Below are 26,046 nucleotides of genomic sequence, written 5' to 3' on the forward strand. Positions count from 1 at the left end.
AGAATAAAGAGACAAGTGCCAAATGTAAAAATGGGTAAATAAATAAATAATCCTACACAGGAGGCATGCTGTGTGTGTTCCAGACTCGCCTCTTCCTCCACGCAAGTTCACCTGGAGGCTAAAGTGATGGACATTAGTGAAGCGAAATATATGGCCGCTATGGGAGGAGTTGGATGCCAACACCGTGCTGTCACAGTCAGTGATGCTACCCCTCCCGCCCTGGGCTCACAGAAAGAAACCTGTGATTGAACTCTTTTGGATTAATCTCAATGTGACTGTGAAGGACGAAAGATGCCACAAGTGGCCTAAACAAAAAGGCTACCTGAAATGAACTACACTTTTGTATTCTTGCACTCTTGTACGCTGCTGTGACATGTAAATTTCCCCGCTGTGGGATAAATAAAGTTCTATCATCATCATCATCATGATCCCGCCTGGGGTATGAATGCCCCAAGCAGCCATAAAGTATGGTCTGTCAGAGACTGAATCGTTCATGCACTATTTCCTTGGATCGGAGTTGGAAAACAATCACTCTTCATAGAGACACTGAAGTATTTTCTATTTTGTGTGAATCTCTCGCTGATGGACAAAACAGAGAGATCCAGGCTATTGGACTAATGGTCTTGCAGAACAGGATGGTTCTAGAAGAGAGTAAAGCCATCACATCCCGTGTTTCCAACAAAATAAAGAAAAAAAAGACAGAGAAAGACCCAATGATTGTCACACACGCATCTGGGTGTGGTGAAATTTGTCCTCTGCATTTAACCCACCCCCGAGGGGAGCAGTGAGCAGCAGCGGTGCCGCGCCCGGGAATCATTTGGTGATCTAACCCCCCAATTCCAACCCTTAATGCTGAGTGCCAAGCAGGGAGGCAATGGGTCCCATTTTTATAGTCTTTGGTATGACCCGGCCGGGGTTCGAACCCACAACCTTCCAGTCCCAGGGCGGACACTCTACCACTAGGCCACTGAGCTGGTTGATCTGGTTGATCAAATAAAGGTGGAAAATACAAGACGCTGCATCACCACGAGTCTACAACCGTTCGACAAGACCTCGTCGAATGCTACAGTAGCCCTCAAACATATCCTAGTGGGAGGCGAAAATCCCCACTCATCGAAGGAGGATGGTGGCTCTGTGGACGGCGAGGCTACGGAGTCCTTCCCGGACAATGGGATGGCACATGTGCCTCCGTATATATGTCAGATCACACTGTGTTCCTCAGTCTGACACATTTTCAGGAACATCATCAGCGAATGACACGTGCAGCTGTTGCTCCCACCTTCAGTCCCCGCGACAGTGTCTGGGGCTCAGACGTACCAGATGAAAGCAAGCATTGGAACACAGGACAAAAGGTGGCACTCAGTCTTTTCCCATGGGAGAAGATGACACCCACATCGAGTATGTTCTACAAGCCCAACCTTCGTAGAGCTATGTTCCAGGATGGAACACCGGACAAAGATGTCCATCCCTTTTGGTGGCTGTTTGACGGCAATTGGAAGCAGCTTCTCTTCAAAGTTACAGTTCTTTTAATTGCCATGCTACTATTCCTCTGTATTTTTACATGATGCATCCTACTTTGTATTCGTCACATGGTTACTAAAATGTTGACATCAGCATTTGCTGTCCAGAATATCATGTTAGTCCGGCGTGAACAAGATGACTGTGACCAACTTGCATAATTTGATGCCCACCCTGTTTTGATGTTGAACATGGCCAAATCCGGATGGAGAGCTGTAGTTCTGATAAACTCTAGAATGTGAACTTTCATACTTTGTGATATTGCTATACTATGTTGTGTATGCATATGCTCATGTATATATACAAGTAATAGCTGATGTTTTGTTCTCCTATGGAATCTACTGTTAAACAGGGGGGAATGTTGGGAAATATCTTATATATTATCATTAGATTCTATGTTTCTAATGGAAGATCTTTGCTGCAGGTGGCAGTTTGACCTTGTGCGCGGGAATTTCCAACCGATATGGAATGTTAAGAGAACAATGGTGTTTTTCATGGTTCAGGATGAATATGGCTGGAGCCATGAGTCGCTTTAGAAAATGACATCCTGGTTTGAACAATGAAATCGTTGAGAGGTCCATACTGCTCGCCTTAAGCAATAACATCCTTGTTTGTCTGACATCATGAGATGAACATACTGCTGTGAACAAGAGAAGCTATACATTTGTCTAAACTCCACCCATTGCATTTATTCAATAAAAAAGGGCCAGCCTGTAGCTGGGGCGCGGTACGGTCCACACATCCAGTGTGTGTGTCTCGGGCGCCCTGCTCTTCCCGGCGAGACTCACCATCAAAACCAATGAGGGAGGTATGCTACACCTAACTTCAGTCGATGAGGCGGAAAAGTACATAAAAACAGTCTCTAAATAATGATAAGTCAATGTTACGCTACCTCTTCTAAATGAGACAACTGGCTAACTTGTTAGCATCAGCTGCTCTGTATGCTCTGGTCCGCAGTTCCTTTAATTTTCCATGAGTGCAAACCAGACTTCAATTGACATACCGTGTTTTTCCATGCATAATGCGCCCACGTGCATAATACGCACCCTAAAAATGGCATGTCGATGCTGGAAAAAAGCCTGTACCCATGTATAATACGCACCCAAATTTTGACTCTTACTTAAGTCCGTAAACGTAAAATTATTTCAGAAAAAAGACCATCTTTGGGAACAACCAGATGTTATTCTGCCCGTCAGTATCACTGCGCATGCGCTAGCAAACAAGATAGCAAAGAAATGTTTCGGATTTGTGTAGGGTACATTGTGACAGCAAACGAGCAGGTGATCGAGCAAGCGTCTGATACGAGAGCATTGTGTTCGTATGGAGCGTGTTTGAAGTGAACAGCAGAGAAGAAAGGAACAAGGCAAAGTGTTGTGAAATAAAATATTACCTGTAATACGCATTTAGGTAGAGAACTGAACTCTCGCTCTTTATATAGCTGAAGTTTCTTGCGCATCCGTTCTGCGCATCTGTAATGGCGGCCTCCGTATGATATCCGGGTTGCGATGGAGATTAAAAAACAAACAATATTTGACAATAACACACCATCAAGGATTGCATCAAACGAAGTGTCGTCAATTATGAATTTTACTGACTAAGTGTGTTGGGCAGGATGGCTGAATGCGATGCGCGATTGACAACAAACAAGAAGAAAGGTGTGATTTCAAGTTTTATTTCGAGGGAGATTTTCTTCAAAAATTGTTGTACCCATGCATAATGCGCACCCCAGATTTTAGGACAATAAATTAGTTACATTTTGCGCATTATGCATGGAAAAACACGGTAAACTGAACTGTGTTATTTTTCTTTGCACCATGACGGAGGGATTCCCCCCCTTTTTTTTCTCTTCTGTACTTCGAACATTTACAAACATTATAAACAATCAGGGATTTACTACCTTAGTTGTTTATCTATCTATTTATTTTGTTAAACATTGTTAGGTTGTGGGTTTGAGAATTCATTATAATGCAGAGAGACTTGTGGACAAATCTGTCTCAATGTTATTTTATGTATCTTTGCTCACGTTTGTATGTGTTTATGTATACATGTTTTTGTGTGATCCCTAAAACTTACAGTTCTACTCTATTATCTTATGAGCTTTGATGATTTTTATTTTGAAGGAGATAATGTGAATCAATATCTGGACATTAGTGATAATGTAACTTGTATGAACTACACTCCTGAACAGTTAAAATGCCTAATTGGTAACAATAAATTCTCAACCTTGCATCTAAATATAAGGAGCTTAAACAAACACTATGATGAACTAGTATCACTGATCTCTGACATAGGCAGTGCAGTCCCTTTAATATAATTGGCTGTAGTGAAACCTGGCTTAATGAGAAGTCATATAGATACCTTAAATATAGAGGGATATACATTACATTTTAAGAACAGATTAGATAGAACAGATGGAGGCGTATGTTTGTATGTCCATTCTACTTTGCATGTGAAGGTTCGTGATGATCTTGTCATAAATGATAGCTCTATTGACTCCCTCTTCATTAAGGTTACTATAGGTAAAAACAGAAAACTTATAGTAGGAGTGATATACCGCCCACCAGATTCCACTCTATCTACCTTTAATACAAACTTGGATGAGCTGCTAATGCTCATTAATACAACAAATAATGACTGTATCCTTCTCGGAGATTACAATATTGATATCTAAAAATGACTTCATTAGTACTCTTCTTTCATCAGCCTTTTTCCCTACCATTACATTACCCACACGAGTAACCCACTCCTCCAGAACTATCATTGACAACAACATCACAAACATTCAAAATAACAAACTTGACCCTGGTATGCTCTTCTCTGATATCTCTGACCACCTTCCTATAGTAATGTTTTTTAATCTTGCTCTCAAGTGTCCTACACTACAACATATAGTGCAAACTAGAGTCATAAACGAGAGTACACTACAGCAATTACACACCGAGCTCCACGCCAAAGACTGGGACAATGTTTATCTGTGCAATGATCCAAACACGGCATATGACAGCCTGGTCCTGGCAATCAGTGATGCAATATTAAATACCATCCCTGTCAAGACTGTCACATGCGGCAAGAGGGAAACTAAATCCTGGGTAACCCAAGGGCTCTCTAATTCCATTAAGCACAAAAATAAACTATACAAAAGATATTTAAGACAGACAACAATTGAAAATAAAAATAAATATACCGCCAACAAAAATAAACTTACACATTTCTTAAGGATAAGTAAAGCCAACCATTATAGCAAACTCTTGCAAGATGCGCAGGGTGACTCAAAAAATCTTGGCACATATTAAACAATGTCCTAAACAGACGCCTTCTTCTTGGTATGGCGCCGTGAGTGGCTGCCTCCCAGCAGTGTTCTCTCTTTTCCTCTTTATTTCCTTCTTTTCTCCTTTTTCTTTCTGTGTTTTTGTCCATTCGGCGAAGCTGGTGCCTTCTACCGCACCTCGGTGTCTCTTCGGATCGGATATTTTTATTTATTTTCTTTTCTTCCTGGGACCGGGATCATCGGTCGAGACCGGTGTAACTCTACGACGGCTTCCTGCTTATCCGGCCAGTGATGACCGGGTCCCTCGCCTTGGCCTTGCAGCCGCAACCCCTGTGGGGAGTCCGCTCCCTCGTGCTCGTCGGAACCAACGACTTTCGCCATGCTAGCCCCGTGGTGACCATCTGCACGTGCCCCGACTGGGTGCCCAGGACGCTGCTCACACGTTTGCCTGCTTTGTGATGTTTTCACCGATTCACGACCACGGTCCATTGGGCGCCGTTGAACTGGACTGCCCTTACACCTGTCTATGGACCCCGTGGAGGCTATTTTGTGTGTTTTGGGGTGTTCTCCTGTATTGAGGGGTGCTGGTTGGCCGCTGTTACTTTTTTTCCTTTGTCTTTTAGCTTTGTTTTGCTTTGATGGCTTTTATCTTGTGCACTTTCTGGCTTTCTTTGTGGCGCCGTTGTGTGGCAGCCTTATGAGAGAGCCTATTGAGTTGCGCTCATGCCATCTGTGTGTCTTTGTATACCCACTCTGTGGTATGGGTACTGCTGGGGCCTGAATTTCCCCACCCCTGGGGATCAATAAATATTCAATCAATCATAAACAAACTACGCTCCCCGACTTCTTTACTAACAGCAACATTGACCTCGCTAATGAATTCAATGACTACTTTATATCCATAGGTGAGAATTTATCAAGTAAGATCAGCCAACGACAGGGAGCTTCGTATCAACATTACCTGACGGGTATTTACCCACACTCTTTCGTCCTGAAACCAACAGACAAAATGAAATTCTATACATCATAAAGTCCGTGAAGACCTCCAACTCAGCTGGTGAGGATGACAGCAGAATTTTAAAATCTATAGCAAATGTAATTGCTGACCCACTTGCCCACTGTCTCAACCTCTCCCTATCCACAGGCATTGTTCCCGAAAGGACAAAATTTGCAAAAGTCATCCCTATACACAAATCTGGTGACAAAAATGGTAAGACCAATTACCGGACCATAGCTATACTACCCACCCTCTCCAAAATATTGGAGAGAATCGTCTACAATAGATTAATCAATTACCTCAACAAACTAAACATTATCCCAATACGGTTTCAGGAAGAAACACACCACCTGTATGGCTATCCTGGATCTACTTGAAAAAGTTAACGACACCTTAGAACAAGGGGACTATGGTATTGGTGTATTTCTGAAACTATCAAAGGCCTTTGAAACCATTGATCGGAACATACTCCTCGATAACTGGTTCAAAAGTTATCTTACTCAGAGACAACAACATGTCAACATTAATAACACTAAGTCGCCACAGAAATGCATCAAGTGTGGGGTCCCACAAGGCTCTATTCTTGACCCGATGCTCTTCATCATCTATATAAACGACTTGGTTAATTCCTCTAAAACTCTCCATAAAATAATTTTTGCAGATGACACCAACCTGTTTATATCACACAATAATATTTATGAACTTCACGACCTTCTCAACAAGGAACTACAGAGGGTGAACTCTTGGCTTAAAGTAAATAAACTTTCCCTCAACATTGGGAAAACCAATTACCGTAATTTTCGGACTAAAAGTGGCTCCGGAATATAGGTCGCATTAGCCATAAAATGCACAATAACGTGAAAAAAAAGATATATAAGTCGCTCCAGAGTATAAGTCGCATTTTGGGGGAAATCTATTCGACAAAATCCAACACCAAGAACAGACATGAACGAGCAACAACAGGCTAAACGATAGGTATGCTAGCGTGACATAAACACAAACAAAGAGCTGAGAACGGGCCTGACGTAACATTCAGAGTTATTAAAAAAAACTATTACATAAATAACACGTTTATAAAACCATCTGTGTCACTCCAATTCATTAAATCCATTGATCGTCCTTTGTCAACAATGGGTGCGCGCCGCTGACGGCGCTTGCACTTCAAAATATTCCACAGGCCCATATAACGCTATAGAAATTAGATATCAAATAACTATTATATAAGCAATAATATTATCAAACCATCTGTGCACTCTAAATCATTAAATCCATCGATCAAATTCCTCGTCCTTTGTCAACAACGCCACGCGTGCGCCCTGACGTCAGCCTCATCGTTATTCCACAGATCTACTATATAACTATATTGTAGCGTTAACAAAGTACAAGGAAAGACGTGGGTTTGGTAAACGGCTCTTTATTTAACAAAACAAACTTCCAGGCATGTGGCGCCGTGGACTTCCAGCCACGGAGGTGGAAGAGAGATCCATAGAATAGGACCGGGGGTGCGTAAAAGCCATGACCGAGCCCCATCCACCGTCCCCGGACAGCCACCCGGCCGAGCGTCGGCCCCCGACTTCTATCCATGGAGGTGAAAGAGAGCTCCGTAGAGTAGGACCGGGCGTGAGTAAAAGCCATAATAGTTTTTCAAACCTTCTGTGTCACTCCAAATCCTTAAATCCTTCAAACTCTTCGTCCTCCGTGTCACTTAGAAACAAAGCCGATTATGATGCCGGTAGTACGGTAGCCCTTCGTCATCTTCGTCATCCCGTGACCAATCTTTGTCCTTTTTGTAAACAACCGCCGCGCCACGCCGCGCTGCTGACGTCACTTGAAATTCAAATTACAGTAATCCCTTGCTACATTGCGGTTCGTTTATCGTGATTTCACTTTTTTTTTTTTTTTTTAGAAAATTTTTGAAAAGATTCACATATAAGTCGCTCCTCATTATAAGTCGCCCCCCCACCCAAACTATGAAAAAAAACGCGACTTATAGTCCGAAAATTACGGTATATGCTATTCCACTCTAACAAACAACAATTAAAAATGGAAAATCCTATCACTAAAATAATAGATGGTGAAGAGATTAAAAGGGTCCACTCTACCAAATTCCTCGGGGTCCACATAGATGATTAAAATTTCAAAAGTCACATAGACTACTGAAGGAATAGGGTCAAAAGACACAAAACCCGCCTAGCCACAATAACAGATACGCTCACATCTCTTTGGATAAAGTATATAAGCAGACAAGTATATTCATGGAGTCAACCAATAAAGCAGACATAACTAGACATTCTTTAATATAAGATAATAACAGAGGTTGCTACAACTTCACGATTCAATATGTATTTCTGTGCACTGCAAAATAAATGTCTTTTGATATGTTGCCTAAATAGCTTAATGACCCTTAAGGAACTGTGTAATGCATGCCTGATGTTTGTTCTCTAAATCATGGACACGGCCAGAGTCGTCTTGACCGTTCAGTACTTGATTATATCTTGTGTTTTGACTAAACGTCATATGTCGCCTAAATGTGAGACGCCAGCTTTTCGATTACTACTGAACGCTCTGCACAGAGGGAAATATTTTGCTTAACAAAGAAGAGATACGTGCGGAAGCATGATTAAACTAAGAATGTAATGATGTAAGCAAAGACATGGAGTATCAAAAGAACAAACTTTGCATCGTCAGGGAACATTAATAAATCGATGATGTCACAGCCAAAAGCTCACATAATTTCGTACAAAATGACAAAATTGAAAGAATGACGAATGGATGAGGTGCGACAGTGTAGGAATGGAGCAGAATGTTTACAGGAAGGTCACTTGGAGATAAAACCAGCTGGTGCCAGAAGGAGACAGCCAAGGACTCGGCCAAAGATGATCCCCAAGGCCCAAAGACAGGATGGAAGACGGCAGCCCCCACACACACACCGAATCGTCCATACCAGCACCCACTCCCATGGAATCAAACTCTACTGCGAACTCGCCCCACCCCAACGACTCATCACCCATCAAACTCGCCCCACACCGGCATGAGCAACTGAATATAAGCAGACCAAAGAACCTTGAACGTTGCCTTTTCTGAATGGAGACTTTCCGCTCTTGAAGGGCCCAGCGCTGTATTGTACTTTCCTGAAAACAGAGCTTTCTTAACAAGAATTATGATTGAACTCAACCAACCTGTGTAAGTCTAATTTCTGCTTCAGTGTCTTTGCATTTTCCTAAATCTGAAGAAATTAAACGAGCACGCAGTGAGTGAATTGGATAACAGGTGATTGGCAATGGCTTTTGCCGTGAGGCGCAGATAGCGCTCCCTAAATTGTGGACCAAATCCAACAAATGGTGACCATCCGACGTGATTTCTTCAGAAGGGAAAGTGCATGCTCCAGGAAGGATTCTTCCATCTCCGCTCTTGCTCAACAATATTGCAGTCCGATCAACACAAAAGGAAAGGGGGAACTTTTTTTTTCAATAAAATCTCCCAGTTCAGCAATATTGTGGAGTGAAAGCGGAGTAAAATTAAAATTAAAATTAAATATTAATAATTTTAGCTCTGTGTTCAGGAATTGTGGTTGTATGTATATACTACATTTATGCTTGTATGGGAACTGGTGAAAAAGTGATGTTTTGTGGAAAAGAAAAGGAGAAAAGTGGTGAGGACTTCGTCTGATCAGCGAAGGAAACTCACACCGTGGAACTTGTGGGATGCCAATGGCTAGCATATAGGCACCGGAGTGGCCTCAATAGTAGACGCTTAGGGACTTTGTACTGTTGCCTAAGGTCAGGGTCGATTGGATCGGCCAGGCCACCAATACGAGTCGGGGACTCGTGAAAAAAAAAAAAAAAAAAAAGGGGACGGCATCGCTGATATAGCAGGACTGATGCCTGGCGACCTCAATAGTGCGACCTTAGAGACTTATATTGTTGTCTAGGGCGAAGGGTAACTGGGTTAACCAGGTCGCTACATAATTGTTGAAGTGTGACTATGATGATATTGTGTGGAAAGCAGGCTTGGCTGTCAGATGGGACAGCGACGCAGCTGGAGAAGTGAGTGATTAGTTGTGGTGCTGCTGTTCATGGGGTGGAAGTGATGATTTGTGGTTCATGAAGAACAATAAGTTGATTTGTATCAAATTGTTGATTTATATTTGGCATGTGAGTTGGAGTCAGAAAAATGGCTTAAAAAGAATTTGATAAAGAATATATATATAATTAGCATGAAGGTTGTATCCCATTGTGTGGTGGGGTTAAACTGTAACCATTTTTGTTTTCAAAAGGGTGCGGCTCTAAAGTTTGGGCCAAACGGTCAGGTGGGCACAAATGCATATTTTGGACAGAGGTGGGGGGTTGCATTGTGCGACGTGGTGGTGGCGAGGCTCTCCACACTTCGGTTGCCCCCCCCCTTGTCATCAACTGGGAAGATTGTCATGTCTATGTTGTGGGCCCGTGTGTTATCTATGTTTGTCTTTGTGTATCAGTTTGTTATAAATTATGGAATTGGGTTAAAATGGTGCGCGAAAACGGTGTGCTAGACAATGGTTTATCAGATTTGCATTGTTAAATGTAAAAATCAGAAATTATAGAATAATCTGAGGGTTGTGGGCAGAAACTGGTCCAACGAGGAGAGTGCCCAACCCTCATAAAAAATGTGAGAGTAAGAGAGAACAGGCATTATTGAATTGGATCAATTTACATAAATTTTGATTGCAGATGTTAAATTTAGGAGGAATTATTGATCGATTAGGACATTAGACTATACAAGGTGGTTACATGTAAGAATAAATCAAAGATTTGAATCACTTAGAGTTATAAAAAAAAAAAAAAAACAACAACAAATAAAAACGACATTGCAAGGGGGCACTTTTTATTAAAAGACCACCAAGTAAAGTATTAAGCAGGGGGCATTCGTGATTGGGATTAAATTAAGGATAAAATTAGGTCAATGATGAGAAATCAATGGTGCTCTGCACAAAAAGGCTAAAATTTTAATGAGGAAATATTTGGAGTACTTGGGTTTATTTTGTTTATTGTTATGTTTTCTTTGTGTTCTTGGGTTAGGGTTCAGGTGTTCCTTGTTATTCTCTTATCGCCTGCATGATGTCTAAATGTCTTCTTTACGCAGATAGGTTAACAGGCTAGGAATTTAGTGGGGAGATAATTGATCAATTGATGGGGGTTAATAATTGTCCAAATTCTAGTCACATGTTTTGAGGGACCACAGCAACAACATTATATTTGGAGGCCATTATTTAGTACGTGATGACAGTGTCTAGATAAGTAGACTGTTTTATCAAAAAATGTGAGAGTGAAGGAGGAGGTTTGATTTGTAATCTGGCATTTGGGTGCCACTTTTAAGAGTCTGTGCAGGAGCATAGATTGTTTTTGTTTGTTTTTAAAGATATATTTAACAGTTTATCTCGGTGCAGTAAGGATATAGCAATTTTGAAAGACCTAAAATTAAAAGCAAAATTACATTTTAATTCTGACATATGCCAGCTAACATGAGGATGGCAAATAAATAAATGAATAAATACTAGCTCAAATGTGGCATGTGTTTTAAATTGGGCGATAAGACATTCACTTTCAAGCACTATCATTTAGCGCTGCTGACAACAATAACATATGAGATGGTAAATCAAGGAGGAGTGTCATATTTGGAACACAGGCGCTGTATGACCTATAGATTGAACAATAACATTCACCGCATATACAACCATGTTGGTAGATTGTTAAATTACATTACAGTTTAATACAAAGGATTTCGGAACTTTATTTGATGATAAACACTGGAACGAGGAGTTTAGCTGTGTTAATGGGTCGGGTGGATGGATTACTCAAAAAAAAAAAAAAAAAAAAAGCATTTGATAAGGGCGGCTTGATAGTAAGATGATGAGTGTGCGCAACTGATAGGAGACAAAATGTTAATAGGAAGATTTGGGGTGTAAGGAACAAATTCTACACAGGAAGACTGATAACACGAAGATAGTTTTGTGAAATTTGTGTCCCAGTGTGTTCTGCCCTAGCGTGTGGCACAAGTCCTAAACTGAGTCCTCGTACTCCACTGGCTGTCTCAAAATCAACAGAGGACTGTCCCTGGTCATGAGACACCTTTGACCTTTGGGAGAACAACGGGAACTATTATCATGCTTGAAGGGGGCAAGCACAGCTCTTCACAGGACAAGAACCATACAGTTGGTGGAACACACACAGTTGCAGATCAAAAAGAAAATGGACTGAAAGAACAAAGACAAGATGGACGCATTTGAGAATGGCGGACAATCCAGCCCTGAGTCATCATCATGAGAATCTAAGAGGAGAGGCTGCTAAAGACTTGCACGAGGCACATGAAGTCAAACTGGACACATTGCTAAAGACTGCTGAACCATTACAAAGTTGGTGGAGTGAGGGACAAAAGGGATGGAAGTGTGTTTGGGTGCTGGGGCGGACATAACTGAGGAGTTTTGATAAAAGAGGGAATAATAAGGCTGCTTATTGACATTGAAACGGGGATAAAAACAAAATACATCGATATGGACAGTGAAGAGGCACTAATAATAACAAATCATACGACAGCGTGATCAGAAACTTTGCAAAGTGGACATTGATCGATAGAAATTAAATCATTTGAATCATAAATTTTGATATGTAACATAGCATTTCGAAGACATGATGAATCTAATTGAAATAATGAAATTTTATAATTGGACCGGTGAAAATTTGGATTCGGGCAACAGAAGGCTGAATTGCTAAACTTAATTGACCTTTATCAAAACGACAGAATTTAATTACACATCAATTGCGACTGATTTATAGGATGCATATTTGAGTTTGAAGGAGTGAGGGGCCATAAGAAAGTTGGAATTCTGGATAGTCAGTAAAATAGTAATACAGGGCACTACTTAATTAAAAAAGAATACAGTAGGGTTTTTAAATAACAATTACAGTGACATGACCCTTGCGACAATTGATTTAAATGGCAATTTATGATAGGTACTTGGGGTTAGGATTAACAATCCATCCATCCATCCATTACTGGTGCGCTCGTCCTTACGGGGGTCACGGAGGATTAACAATAATAATTAGAATTTGTCATTTCTGTAGAAATTGCGTGTGAAGGCGTAGAGGCTGAATAAAAATTCGGGGAATGCTACAAGATTGTGTTTAAATTTGGAACGTGTTGAAGTGGTCAGAAAATGGATGAAAATATAGAAAGAATTCTGTAAAATTGGGCGTGAATTTTAAAGTTGAAAATTTGAAATTTTTCAAAAGTGGGAAGTTTTGGAATCGGTAGGCATAAGATGAACAGTTCAAAAATTGAAATGGGTTGAGTCAGTGAAAAAAAAAAAAAAAAACAAAAAAAAAAAATAATCCATCCATCCATCCATCCATCTTCTTCCGCTTATCCGGGGTCGGGTCGCGGGGGCAGCAGCTTCAGGAGGGACTCCCAGACTTCCCTCTCCCCAGCCACTTCATCTAGCTCATCCCGGGGGATCCCAAGGCGTTCCCAGGCCAGCCGAGAGACATAGAAAAAAAAAAATAATAATAATAATAATTTAATTAGAAATTATAAGGGAAAAAGGAAATTTTGCAAAATTTTACCGCAATGTTGAAAGTGAAAATGTGAAATTTTAATCTAGAAAGTGGAAGAAGGTGAATTGGAAAGTGAAAGAAGGTGAATTGGAGGAATTATGTGGAAGAAAATGAGAAATGTTGGATGTGCCATGAAGACTGAATGGTGAAATATTGGCTTAAAATTTGTAAATTTCTCGAAAACCGTAAATATTTAGAATATTTGGCATGAATATTTGTAATATTTAAAAGTGTTAAAAGTGGAATGAAGTGAATCAGATGAATTTGTAGAAGTAGTTAAGCTAAAAAATAAATAAATAAAAAAAAAAAAAAAAAAAAAGAATAAATAAAAAAATAAATAAAAAAAAGAGGCAGAAGAATGCAGAAGAAGTTGAATAATAATAAAGTCAAGGCAAGTCAAGTTTATTTACGTATATAGCCCACAAGCAAGTCTCAAAGGGCTTCGAATGTACAAAAATTGACAATTTAAAGTACAGGAACAATAAGTGTGAAGGCCACAATGATAATCATGACAGTAAAAATATTTCTAATTGGTTTTGATAGGTACAAAGGGGGAACATGGAAGAAGGTTTCAAAATTTGTGATATAGCGTGACTCCATTATCAGGAGTAAGCATTTCTTTTTATTCTAAGAATTGGCATCAACAAAAATGAGAACGATAATCTTCAAGGTGATAGTGTAAGTGGCAGGAAGAAGCTGTGTATATTGTTTTTTAAACATTATTTTTAGTATCATTATTTTTTAGGAGGGTCAGTAATGCTTGTGAGGAGATGAAGGAAGGAACTAGGTAACAGTAAAAGGGAGTGCTCTGTAATTTTTTGGTTCTTTGCCAGAGGTAGTTATTTGGAGGGATGAATTTAAACTGAAAGCAAAATGGAACTGTTTAGTGGAAGAAATATGGGAAGGTGGAAATATTGAAGTTACAGCTCAACACGAAGTGTTAAATAGTCTAAGTGTGAGATGTGAGCAAACTAAATGGGGAGTTAAATCCTGTTCCAGCATGCTGCATATTGGCAAACGATGAGAGGACAGGAGACCAGACAATTAGATATTAATTTTGGATTTAAAATAAAAAAGGGAAATTTTAATTGAGGAGAAAATTTTGCGTAGGGATGGTTCCTTTTACAATTTAATATTGTACGTTTTTATGTGTGTGTTGTGGGATGACAGTTTGTCTGTAATGGTGTATGAATGTCAAGTCTGTGCTTGTGGTGTTGGTGTATTGTGAATGGTTAACATGATTCAAAGTTGGGGTGATGTGATCACAGCAGAGGATAACATTCCTCTCACCTGAAAAATATAAAGATACTACAGATTTGAAAAAGCAAGATTGATCGGGGCTAATTTTGGACTAAATATGGGTTTAGGATTACTCTGGGGCACCATTGACAACAAAAGACTTCAATGGAGAAGGCCCAATTCAAGATTATGACCAGACGTGACTATACCAGCATTGACAATCAAGACTCTGAGTCAAGACAGTGTATGACAACAACTCTGGACTTACCTGACAGTGTGACAAAATGTACGTGACGGAATTTGTGATGACTTGCTTTGTTTTGATGTTTTACCTAATTGTATTGCAGCCTCTAACAGCAACCCAGGGAGCAGATTGTGCTTTATTTGTTAAACTCGTGTTTACTTTGCAGGTTGTCAACTGCAGTCTTGGAGAATTTTGTGTCATGTCTGTGAACATGCATTAACAACTAACCCCTTACTTGTCATAATGAGTTTGTACATGTGATCGTTTTCAGGACAGGCTCGGCAGGCTCCAGTTTTCAATTTCATACGTCTGACATGCGCCCGTGTGTGGATTATTTTTGTTTAGCATTATGAATTTTATTTCTTGGTATTATGGATGTTTATTGTCCGGAGAGCTGCATGCACAGCTACAGGAGGGTGATGGCTTTTGTTCATACAGCCATGTGAGATGCTGCCAGTCGAGTTTCAGGGACTGAGAATTGGTGATTCCAGGCCAGGATGGCATCTGGAGGTACACCGAAGTCCAGCTGGCGATGGGTATGTTACCATGGAAATTGTTATTTTTACTTTTAACCATAGTGCCACATTTTTTAGAATGTGTCAAAAGGGGGAAAAAAAAAAAAAAAAAAAATTGAAAATAATAAAAAAACAAAGGGGGGAATTGTGAGATTTTAAGTGTTTTCAGAATTGATGGTTTTTAAGTCTTCAACATGCGAGACGGAGGAGAAGAAGCAGCTTGGCAGAAATGAAGTGAATGGGAGACAACATCGTGAAATGGAGCCAAAGCCTGGTAACAAGTGTGGAGAGTTTAAAATAGCTTATAATAAATTGTAGACCTTTCAAAATAGGATCAAATAGGTGGGAGAGTATTAAATGTAAAAAATTGGAACAATAACATACAGACTCCAAACGAATTTAGAACAGGTGGATAACTTATGAACGTTAAAATTTGAATAACACATTATTCACGTGATTCATTTGCAGGATAAACAACGGAAGGGATTGATAAATTGAACAAATTTAAGACGACTGCAGGAGTATTATGTCGAAAACAAATAGATTCAACAAAAGTTTTTCCCTATAAAATGGTGGCGTTTGGGTTTGAAGTACATAGTCGCTTCAAAGGAGGAAAGGCATGAATTAAGATACGTGATTGATCAATGATTAAATGTTAGTAAAACAACAGATTGAATAAATTACGATGACTATGCTTTGAAAAGGCTATCCCTTATACCAGGGGTGTCAAAAAAAATAAAATAAAAATAAAAATAAAAAGAAAAAGAAAAAATAAAAATAATAATAATAATTTTCGGGCCGCATTGTAGTCATAGCTTCTTTTGGAGGGCCGTTATGACTGTCACCCCAAATAAATGTATGAGCACCTCATATTATATACAGTAAAAGCTACAAAATAAACTGACAAGTAACTCGTTTTCAAATCAGACAAGTAAATAAAAACTGGTCTAATATTTAAAAATAAAATATTATTAAAAGTGAAGACAATTTGCAATTCGAGTAATGACACATGAATATGAAGCACAATTTGTCTTCGCGGGCCACATAAAATGATGTGCCTGGCTGCATCTGGCCCCCGGGCCTTGAGTTTGACACCTGTGCCTTATACAAAGGCAAAGAAGGATTGGAATTTGATAGAACAGATATGGACATTCACATATTCCAATAGAGTTTCAACTGCTTGCAATACTATTACAAATTAATTAACACTTGTGAGTGAATGCGGGATTGATTGATTGATTGATTGATTGATTGATTGATTGATTGATTGATTGATTGATTGACCAAATGACTGAGTGACCGAATGGGCGATCGTTCGATGTCTGTCTGTCTATGTGCATGTATGGATGTATGGATGTATTTCGTTATTTGTTTATGTATTTTTCTCTCACGTTTTCGTTTTCATCTTCCACTTCTTTCGGGAATCTTCTCGCTTTTTAAGAACCTCCCCTGCCATCTCTCCTTGATAGTTCCATGCTGTCACTGGAATGTCGTCTAGGCCAATTGCCTTTCCCCTCTCCATCTTTTACAAATGTCTGGGTATGAATTTTATCTATATTTATTTTTCTCACTCATTGGCGGCCCCACAGAGGGACTTGAAGCGGCTCCACAGAGGGACGTGGTGGGCCGACAGAGGGAGTACGAACACATATGGGTTTTTGGTGACCTCAGTTAAACTGAGGTCAACAGAGGGTGTGAAGGAATAGGGTCAAAAGACACAAAACCCGCCTAGCCACAATAACAGATACGCTCACATCTCTTTGGATAAAGTATATAAGCAGACAAGTATATTCATGGAGTCAACCAATAAAGCAGACATAACTAGACATTCTTTAATATAAGATAATAACAGAGGTTGCTACAACTTCACGATTCAATATGTATTTCTGTGCACTGCAAAATAAATGTCTTTTGATATGTTGCCTAAATAGCTTAATGACCCTTAAGGAACTGTGTAATGCATGCCTGATGTTTGTTCTCTAAATCATGGACACGGCCAGAGTCGTCTTGACCGTTCAGTACTTGATTATATCTTGTGTTTTGACTAAACGTCATATGTCGCCTAAATGTGAGACGCCAGCTTTTCGATTACTACTGAACGCTCTGCACAGAGGGAAATATTTTGCTTAACAAAGAAGAGATACGTGCGGAAGCATGATTAAACTAAGAATGTAATGATGTAAGCAAAGACATGGAGTATCAAAAGAACAAACTTTGCATCGTCAGGGAACATTAATAAATCGATGATGTCACAGCCAAAAGCTCACATAATTTCGTACAAAATGACAAAATTGAAAGAATGACGAATGGATGAGGTGCGACAGTGTAGGAATGGAGCAGAATGTTTACAGGAAGGTCACTTGGAGATAAAACCAGCTGGTGCCAGAAGGAGACAGCCAAGGACTCGGCCAAAGATGATCCCCAAGGCCCAAAGACAGGATGGAAGACGGCAGCCCCCACACACACACCGAATCGTCCATACCAGCACCCACTCCCATGGAATCAAACTCTACTGCGAACTCGCCCCACCCCAACGACTCATCACCCATCAAACTCGCCCCACACCGGCATGAGCAACTGAATATAAGCAGACCAAAGAACCTTGAACGTTGCCTTTTCTGAATGGAGACTTTCTGCTCTTGAAGGGCCCAGCGCTGTATTGTACTTTCCTGAAAACAGAGCTTTCTTAACAAGAATTATGATTGAACTCAACCAACCTGTGTAAGTCTAATTTCTGCTTCAGTGTCTTTGCATTTTCCTAAATCTGAAGAAATTAAACGAGCACGCAGTGAGTGAATTGGATAACAGGTGATTGGCAATGGCTTTTGCCGTGAGGCGCAGATAGCGCTCCCTAAATTGTGGACCAAATCCAACACTACCTAGCTCATAAACTGTCAAAGTATGTTGGTCTTTTTTTCAAGCTGCGGCACCTGCTGCCATGCTCATCCCTTCTCACTTTATATAAAACTTTATTTGACCCACATCTTAACTATTGTAATATTATTTTGTGCAACACCTATCCCAGCCATATCAAGAAACTGGAAATATTACAGAAAAAGGTCATTCGCACCATCTCCTGGACATAACCAAACTCACCCACCCGTCACCTGTTTGCCCGTTATCGTATCCTTCGACTCAACGATTTCAATTACTATCACAACGCTTGTGTAATGTATCAAGTCATCTCTGACTCTAACCACAGATTAAAACAGCTCATTCCCATCTGTGTTCCCCAGCACACCCACAATACTAGACACAAACACCTCATTGTCGGTAAAAAACGCAAATGAATGAGAACCAGTATGAGTGTGGTGTGCCGGGGACCACAGATTTGGAATGAGCTGAGCGAAAGCCTCAAAATATCACAATCTGTCTCCATATTCAAACATCAACTAAAACATCAACTGTTGAACTCTTACACATAATTATACTGTATGTTAAATGTATATTGTTATGTTGTTATGGTATGTTAAGTGTACGTTGTCATGTTAGTGTCATGTTATGTTAGGTTATGTTAAATGTCCGTTGCGTTACACGCAGCATGTTAAATGTATGTAAATGTCATGTATGTAAATGTCCTATGTTTATGTCTATTATATTGATAGCTCACCAACAACTAACTCTACACAGAAGGCTCCTACCATAAGCTTTAGTTAGCTTCCTCAGGAGACCTATTCACATGCCTAAAATGATATGTCCAGCAAGCTGTATACATGATCTGTGTGTGTGTGTGTGTGTGTGTGTGTGTGTGTGTGTGTGTGTGTGTGTGTGTGTGTGTGTGTGTGTGTGTGTGTGTGTGTGCGTGCGTGCGTGCGTGTGAATAAACGTAACTAAAAAAAAAAAAAAAAGGGGGAAAAAAGCCCAATGAGGAGACGGAAGAAAAAGAGGCTACGACTTCTAAGAAAAGGAAAGCTGCATTTAAAAGAAAAACTTAAAATATGGATTTATCGCCACAGGTGCCTCTGACACGCCAAGCCCACTCTGCATAATATGTGGCGACAGGCTAGCTAACGAGGCAATGAAGCCTTCAAAACTGCTTCGGCACATGGAGACCAAGCATCCTGTATTAAAAGACAAACCTTCACCACTTCGGGTGTCATTGTCTACATGGGACCGGCTCGTTTCTGAGAAACAAGCTCAGTTTTATTTTTCTGTCGTTATACTTGTTTTATGCCAGTTGTACCGTTTTATTTCATCGTATTTATATATTCATTATAAATGTATTATTTATTAATATAAATGTACTGTATTTTACCATGCATAATGCGCAAAATTTAACTAATTTATTGTCCTAAAATCTGGGGTGCGCATTATGCATGGGTACAACAATTTTTGAAGAAAATCTCCCTCGAAATAAAACTTGAAATCACACCTTTCTTCTTGTTGTCAATCGCGCATCGCATTCAGCCCAACACACTTAGTCAGTAAAATTCATAATTGACGACACATCGTTTGATGCGATGGTGCAATCCTTGATGGTGTGTTATTGTCAAATATTGTTTTTTAATCTTCATCGCAAACCGGATATCATACAGAGGCCGCCATTACAGATGCGCAGAACGGATGCGCAAGACACGTCAGCTATATAAAGAGCGAGAGTTCAGTTCTCTACCTAAATGCGTATTACAGGTAATATTTTATTTCACAACACTTTGCCTTGTTCCTTTCTTCTCTGCTGTTCACTTCAAACACGCTCCATACGAACACAATGCTCTCGTATCAGACGCTTGCTCGATCACCTGCTCGTTTGCTGTCACAATGTACCCTACACAAATCCGAAACATTTCTTCGCTATCTTGTTTGCTAGCGCATGCGCAGTGATACTGACCGGCAGAATAACATCCGGTTGTTCCCAAAGATGGTATTTTTTCTGAAATAATTTTACGTTTACGGACTTAAGTAAGAGTCAAAATTTGGGTGCGTATTATACATGGGTACAGGCTTTTTTCCAGCATCGACATGCCATTTTTAGGGTGCGTATTATGCACGGGGCGCATTATGCATGGAAAACACGGTACTATTTATTTACATAAAGGCCGGTCCGCGAAAATATTTCTGACACGTAACCGGTCCGTGGCGCAAAAAATGTTGGGGACCACTGTGATGGACAGTTTTTTGCATGATTTTAATGAGGCAAAATAACATGCTTTTTCTCTCGAATATATTGTTATAATCATTTGTTTCAGATGTACTGTAATTATTTTCTGTATAAAAATTAAATTTGGTGTTCAAAAATTATTTTTTCAAACTTGAGTCTTGAAAAAGAGGGGGTCGTCTTATAATCAGGGTCGTCTTATATTCGGGCCAATATGGTAATACAGTAAATAAAATGTATCAACTCAAATGTATCAACTCGGCACCTGCAGCTGTGGGAATGTTAGGTCACACACTGAAAGAGAAGTTTTAACAGCTAAAACAGCTTGGGGTCAAATTAACCCCAGAGGACGACCACTGTGTGCAATGTGTTCAGTACATTGAAGAAATATCATCATAAAAAAATTATGCTAGATCAGTTGTTCCCATCAATTTAGGTAAAGTCATGAAATATGAAGCAAAAAAAATAAAAGTCAACAACAATTTTTTTAATAGTGAACATTGAATGGGGTCGAATTGACCCCTAGGACGATAGCTTACATAGCATAGCTGCATTTTTTTCACCTTCGTGATATTGCTAAGATTCGTCTGATTCTTTCAACTCGTGATGCAGAAATTATTATACATGCGTTTATTACGTCGCTCCTTGATTACTGTAACATATTGTTCACTGGTCTTCCTAAATCCTGTATTAAAAGTCTACAGTTGGTACAAAATGCTGTGGCGAGTCTGCTCACACGGACGAGAAAATTTGATCACGTTACCCCAATATTACCCAACTTACATTGGCTCCCAGTCCATTTAAGAAGCAACATCAAGGTTCTTTTATTATCCTATAAAACACTGTATGGCTTAGCGCCTTTGTATCTCATCGACCTAGTTGTACCTTACGTTCCGTCCCGTAACCTCTGTTCGCAAAACTCTAGTCTTTTAGTGATCCCGAGGGCCAAAAAGAAGTCCGCAGGGTCTAGAGCAGAGGTTCTTAACCTGGATTCGATCGAACCCTAGAGGTTCAGTGAGTCGGTCTCAGGGGTTCAGCAGAGCCTCCGCTGCGGAGGTCCGAACACACCTGATTTATCGTGTGAATTCGTGACGATGCATATCTGAACTGGTCTCGCAAAGGCAACAGCAGAAGTCACACTGATTTGCAAGTACTGTTTTGTTTTGAGTTCATGCATTGTGTGATTATGTTCTTTGAACAAGGTGATGTTCATGCACGGCTCATTTTATGCACCAGTAATAAACAGTGATGTCTTGAATTTGGAAAAAGTAATTTTATTTTTCCCTAAAGAGCGGTTCGGTGAATGCGCATATGAAACTGGTGGGGTTCTGTACCTCCAATTGTCACGTGCCTGCGTCACCTGACTTCCAGCCACACCCCCAATCAAGCTGATCACCAGCACTTGCCACGGCTTATTGGGCCCGCTCTATTTAAACTCAGTGAGTCAAGTCAGTGGTTGTCGGTTCGTCTGCTTACCCTGCCCGTGACTCCATCGCTCACTGCGCTCTGCTCACTGTGCCCTGCCCGAACGATTCCCGTTGTCGACTTTGCTCGTGTTCTGACCCAACTCGCCTTGCTCGCTGCCTGTCCTGACTACTCGCCTGTCCTTGACCACGTTCTGATCGCCGCCTGCCTCGACCACCTGCCCGCCTCCGACTACGCGCTGCGCTCTTCTGCTCAGCCTCACCAGCCACACCAGCCACACCAGCCAGACCGGCAGTCCAGCGTTCCACTTCCCCTTTCCCCTGTTCAATAAAGGTCCGTGCTGTATTTGGTCGCCCCGTCTCTGTCCTTGACAGAACGAACTGACCACTATGCGACCAGCGCACGAACCCTCTGCCCTGGACTGCCTGTCCCACGCAGACATTAGCAAAATCGCCGAGGAGATGGCAACCTTAACGAAGATCGTCCGGCAGCAGCAACAGCAGCTTCTGCAGCACCATCAGCCCCACCAAGAGTTTGTAGAAGCTCTCAAGGTCCTTAAAGATTTGGCTCCTCTGGCTGCTGCGACCCAATCTGTCCAAACCCTCCTAGAGCAGCAGCAAGGAACCAATTTCCATCTGGAACAAGTGGCAAGACTACTCCAAGACACCCAGGTCAGAGCACCCCCCTCTCCGCCAGCTGGCGCTACCAACACCTCAGTCTCACAGCAGATTCTGCACCCCGGCGAGGTTCATTCCCCCAATCCGGAGAAGTTCTCTGGAGAGGGTGGTAGCTGCGGAGGTTTCCTCCTTCAATTCTCGTTAGTGTTCAATCGCTCTCCCCAGTCTTTTCCCCACGATGAGGCGAAAATCTCATTCATTTTGGGACTCCTTACGGGCAATGCTCTAAGATGGGGAGAGGCCCGATTTACTGACTACAGGCATTTTTGTTGTTCATACGATGAATTTTTGAAGGAGTTTTAACAGACTTTCTCAACCGAAACCGACCAGACCGGCGTGTCTCGCCGGTTATGGGGGCTTAGGCAGAAGAATAACACCATGTCAGATTTCTCCATTGGATTTCGTACTTTAGCAGCCGCTTCCGGATGGGGCCCTGTAGCCTTGAAAACGGCGTTTTTCCAAGCCTTGGATGGGTCCTTAAAGGACGAGTTGGCAGTCCTAGAAGAACCAGAGACATTGGACAACATGATTTCCCTGGCCATTCGGTTAGACAATGGAATTAGGGAAAGAAGGAGAACAATCAGGCCACTCTGACCCAGCAGAGCCACTCAGGAGGACACTTGCGGAGCAGCAACACCAGTTCTAGTCCCACGAGTCCACTCTCCAAGCCCTCCTGGAGCAGCAACGCCTCGGGTGTCATGGAAAGCCCCTGTCGCCCCGTCTCACCTGCCGTCCGCCCGGGACCTCGTACAAGTCAACCAGCACGCCATGAACACTCCTACCACCCAGCCCAGCTGGCCAGAGCCTATGGAGATTGGATGCATCTCGCTCTCGCCAGAGGAGCGTCATAGACGCCTCAGAGCTAGGCTATGCCTATACTGCGGGGGTGAGGGCCACTGGGTGGCCTCTTGCCGGAAGAGAGCCAAGAGCACACACCGAGCAGGGATCTGTTTGGGAACGGTTTGCTTGCCCCCTTCCACCTGCCGCAAGCCCCTGCCCCAGACCCGCTCTTCACCTCCAGACCGTACTCTTGCTTCTCGGCCCTCCGCTTCTTCAACCCGTAGGTTGCAGCCGCGGGCCCGTTCTCGTCGTCAGCCGCAGCCTCCGGTTCAGTCTCCTCCTCGGCTGCTGTTGTCGCGTCTGCAGCCTGGTTCCACTACGACAAGCAAGGCGTTGCAATCTGACCGGTATCCCATTCAAAGTCTTCCAGAAGAGAGACATTTGGTTCCTGTGCCGGCCCCCAGGTCAGCGTCTCCCGATGCCACAGCTGAGGAGGGGTAATGGTCGGTGGTGCCACCTGATGATAGCGCTTGGTTGACGTGTTCGTCCGATCACTCAGACTTATCGGACTGTTATTAACGCACGTCTGAGGTTCTATGGCCTTTAATTAACCTGTGTTAGCCGATTCGGCTGGAGTTTGTGTTATCTCTCCTATCCCCCCCACACACACACACACACACACACTCCCCCTCTGGGGAGGGCGTTAGGTGACACCCAAACTGAAAATGGCTGTCTGATTTCTTGTCAACCAATCGGGATGAGGGATCTGAGGCGGATTACCACCCTTGAAGACACTGCCATGACAACGGACGGCACCTTCCTGCAGCTCTTCACTTTGAATATGGACATCTACTTTTTCTTTGGATTGTTTTACATTATGTGCTCTATGTGCTCTCTCTGCATCCATTGCAGCCTGGTCATCCTGGAAGGGGGACCCTCCCATCTGTGGTCTCTTCTCAAGGTTTCTCATTTTTCCCGTTTTTGAGCTTTTCCTTGCCCTCCTGGGAGTTAAGATCAGGGGATGCTGAGAATAATTGTCAATTTTGCATATGTGAAGCCCTTTGAGACTTGTCTGTGATTTAGGGCTATAGAAATAAACTTGACTTGACAAACTGCTCCAGGTGTCTGAGATTTGAAGAGTGCCTTCTCCAAAATGCCACTTGAGATCTCTCCACAGGTGTTCTGTGAGATTCATGTCTGGACTCATTGCTAGCCACTTTAGAAGTCTCCAGTGCTTTCTCTCAAACAATTTTCTAGTGCTTTTTGAAGTGTTTTGGGTCATTGTCCTGCTTGGAAGACCCATGACCTCTGAGGGAGACACCGGGCCTTCAACGAAAGATTGTGCGGATGGTGGATAAAGCACCTTGACTAACATCCAAACAAGTTCAAGCTGTCCTGCAGTCCGTGGGTACAACAGTGTCACTCCGTACTATCCGTCGCTGTCTGATGACGGTAGGATGTCCTGGAAGACCCCACTTCTGACCCAGAGACATAAAAAAGCCAGGCTGGAGTTTGCCAAAACGTACCTGAGAAAGGCAAAATCGTTTTGCAAGAATGTTCTCTGGTCAGATGAGACAAAAATAGAGCTTTTTGGTAAACGCCGTCAACATAGAGTTTACAGGGGGAAAAAACAAGGCCTTCAAAGAAAAGAACACGGTCCCTACAGTCAAACATGGCAGAGGTTCCCTGATGTTTTGGGGTTTGCTTTGCTGCCTATGGCACTGGACTGCTTGACTGTCTGCATGGCATTATGAAGTTTGAAGACTACCAACAAATTTTGCAGCACAATGTGGGGCCCAGTGTGAGAAAGCTGGGTCTCCCTAAGAGACATGCATGTTGGTGACTGGTGAAAGGAAATAGACGTGACAAGGCACTTCAGAGAGGCTGCGTGTTTCTCTAAAATCAGCCACGAAGAGGCTCATCTTGGTGATATGTTTAAGTAGTCATAAGGAGAGATGTCCATGTGAATTGGTGCCAAGTGAAAACTGTTTTTGCACATTTTAAGCGAAAGTCTTTACAATGATTTCCAATGGGGAAATTTATATTTTCCTTTCCGTGATGGCTGATGTGTCAAATCAAGCAGACACCACCCAAAAAGTGGGCATCAGTAAGTGTATCGCCCTACTGTTCTAAAATACCGTTAAATTTCTTCAGATTTTTTTTTCAGGGGGGAATTGTAGCATTGACATCATGTTTACTACAGTTCTAAGTGCCAATCATTTCAAGTCAAGTCAAGTTTATTTATATAGCGCTAAATCACAAGCAGTCTCAAAGGGAACGAATGCACCCCCATACCATCACAGATGCTGGCTTTTGAACTTTGCGTTGATAACAGTTCGGATGGTCCGCTTCCTCTTTGGTCTGGAGGACACGACGTCCAGTGTTTCCAAAAACAATTTGAAAAGTGGACTCATCAGACCACAAAACACTTTTCCATTGTGCATCAGTCCATTTTACATGAGCTCGGGCCCAGAGAACCTGGCGGCGTTTCTGGATGTTGTTCATAAACGGCTTTTGCTTTGCATGGTAGAGTTTTAACCCGCACTTACTGATGTAGTGACGAACTGTATTTACTGACAGTGGTTTTCTGAAGTTTTCCTGGGCCCATTTGGTGATATCCTTTACACACTCATGTCGGTTTTTAAGGCAGTGCCGTCTGAGGGACCGAAGGTCACGGTCATTCAGTCTTGGTTTTCGGC

General features: G+C 41.8%; 1 protein-coding gene and 1 long non-coding RNA gene across 9 annotated transcripts in view; both read right to left on the minus strand.

Annotated features, from left to right (window-relative positions):
- tctn1 (tectonic family member 1) overlaps positions 1 to 26,046 on the minus strand; it is a 1,200,810-nt gene that overhangs the window by 1,163,081 nt on the left and 11,683 nt on the right. The window lies entirely within an intron of this gene.
- LOC119129584 lies at positions 10,640 to 22,583 on the minus strand. Its single transcript, XR_005099279.1, has 3 exons — positions 22,572 to 22,583; positions 21,826 to 21,829; positions 10,640 to 10,790 (listed from the first exon to the last, which is right to left on the minus strand). It is a non-coding gene; the product is annotated as an uncharacterized LOC119129584 (long non-coding RNA).

This window comes from Syngnathus acus, chromosome 10 (genome assembly GCF_901709675.1).
Source record: "Syngnathus acus chromosome 10, fSynAcu1.2, whole genome shotgun sequence".
Taxonomy (NCBI): domain Eukaryota; kingdom Metazoa; phylum Chordata; class Actinopteri; order Syngnathiformes; family Syngnathidae; genus Syngnathus; species Syngnathus acus.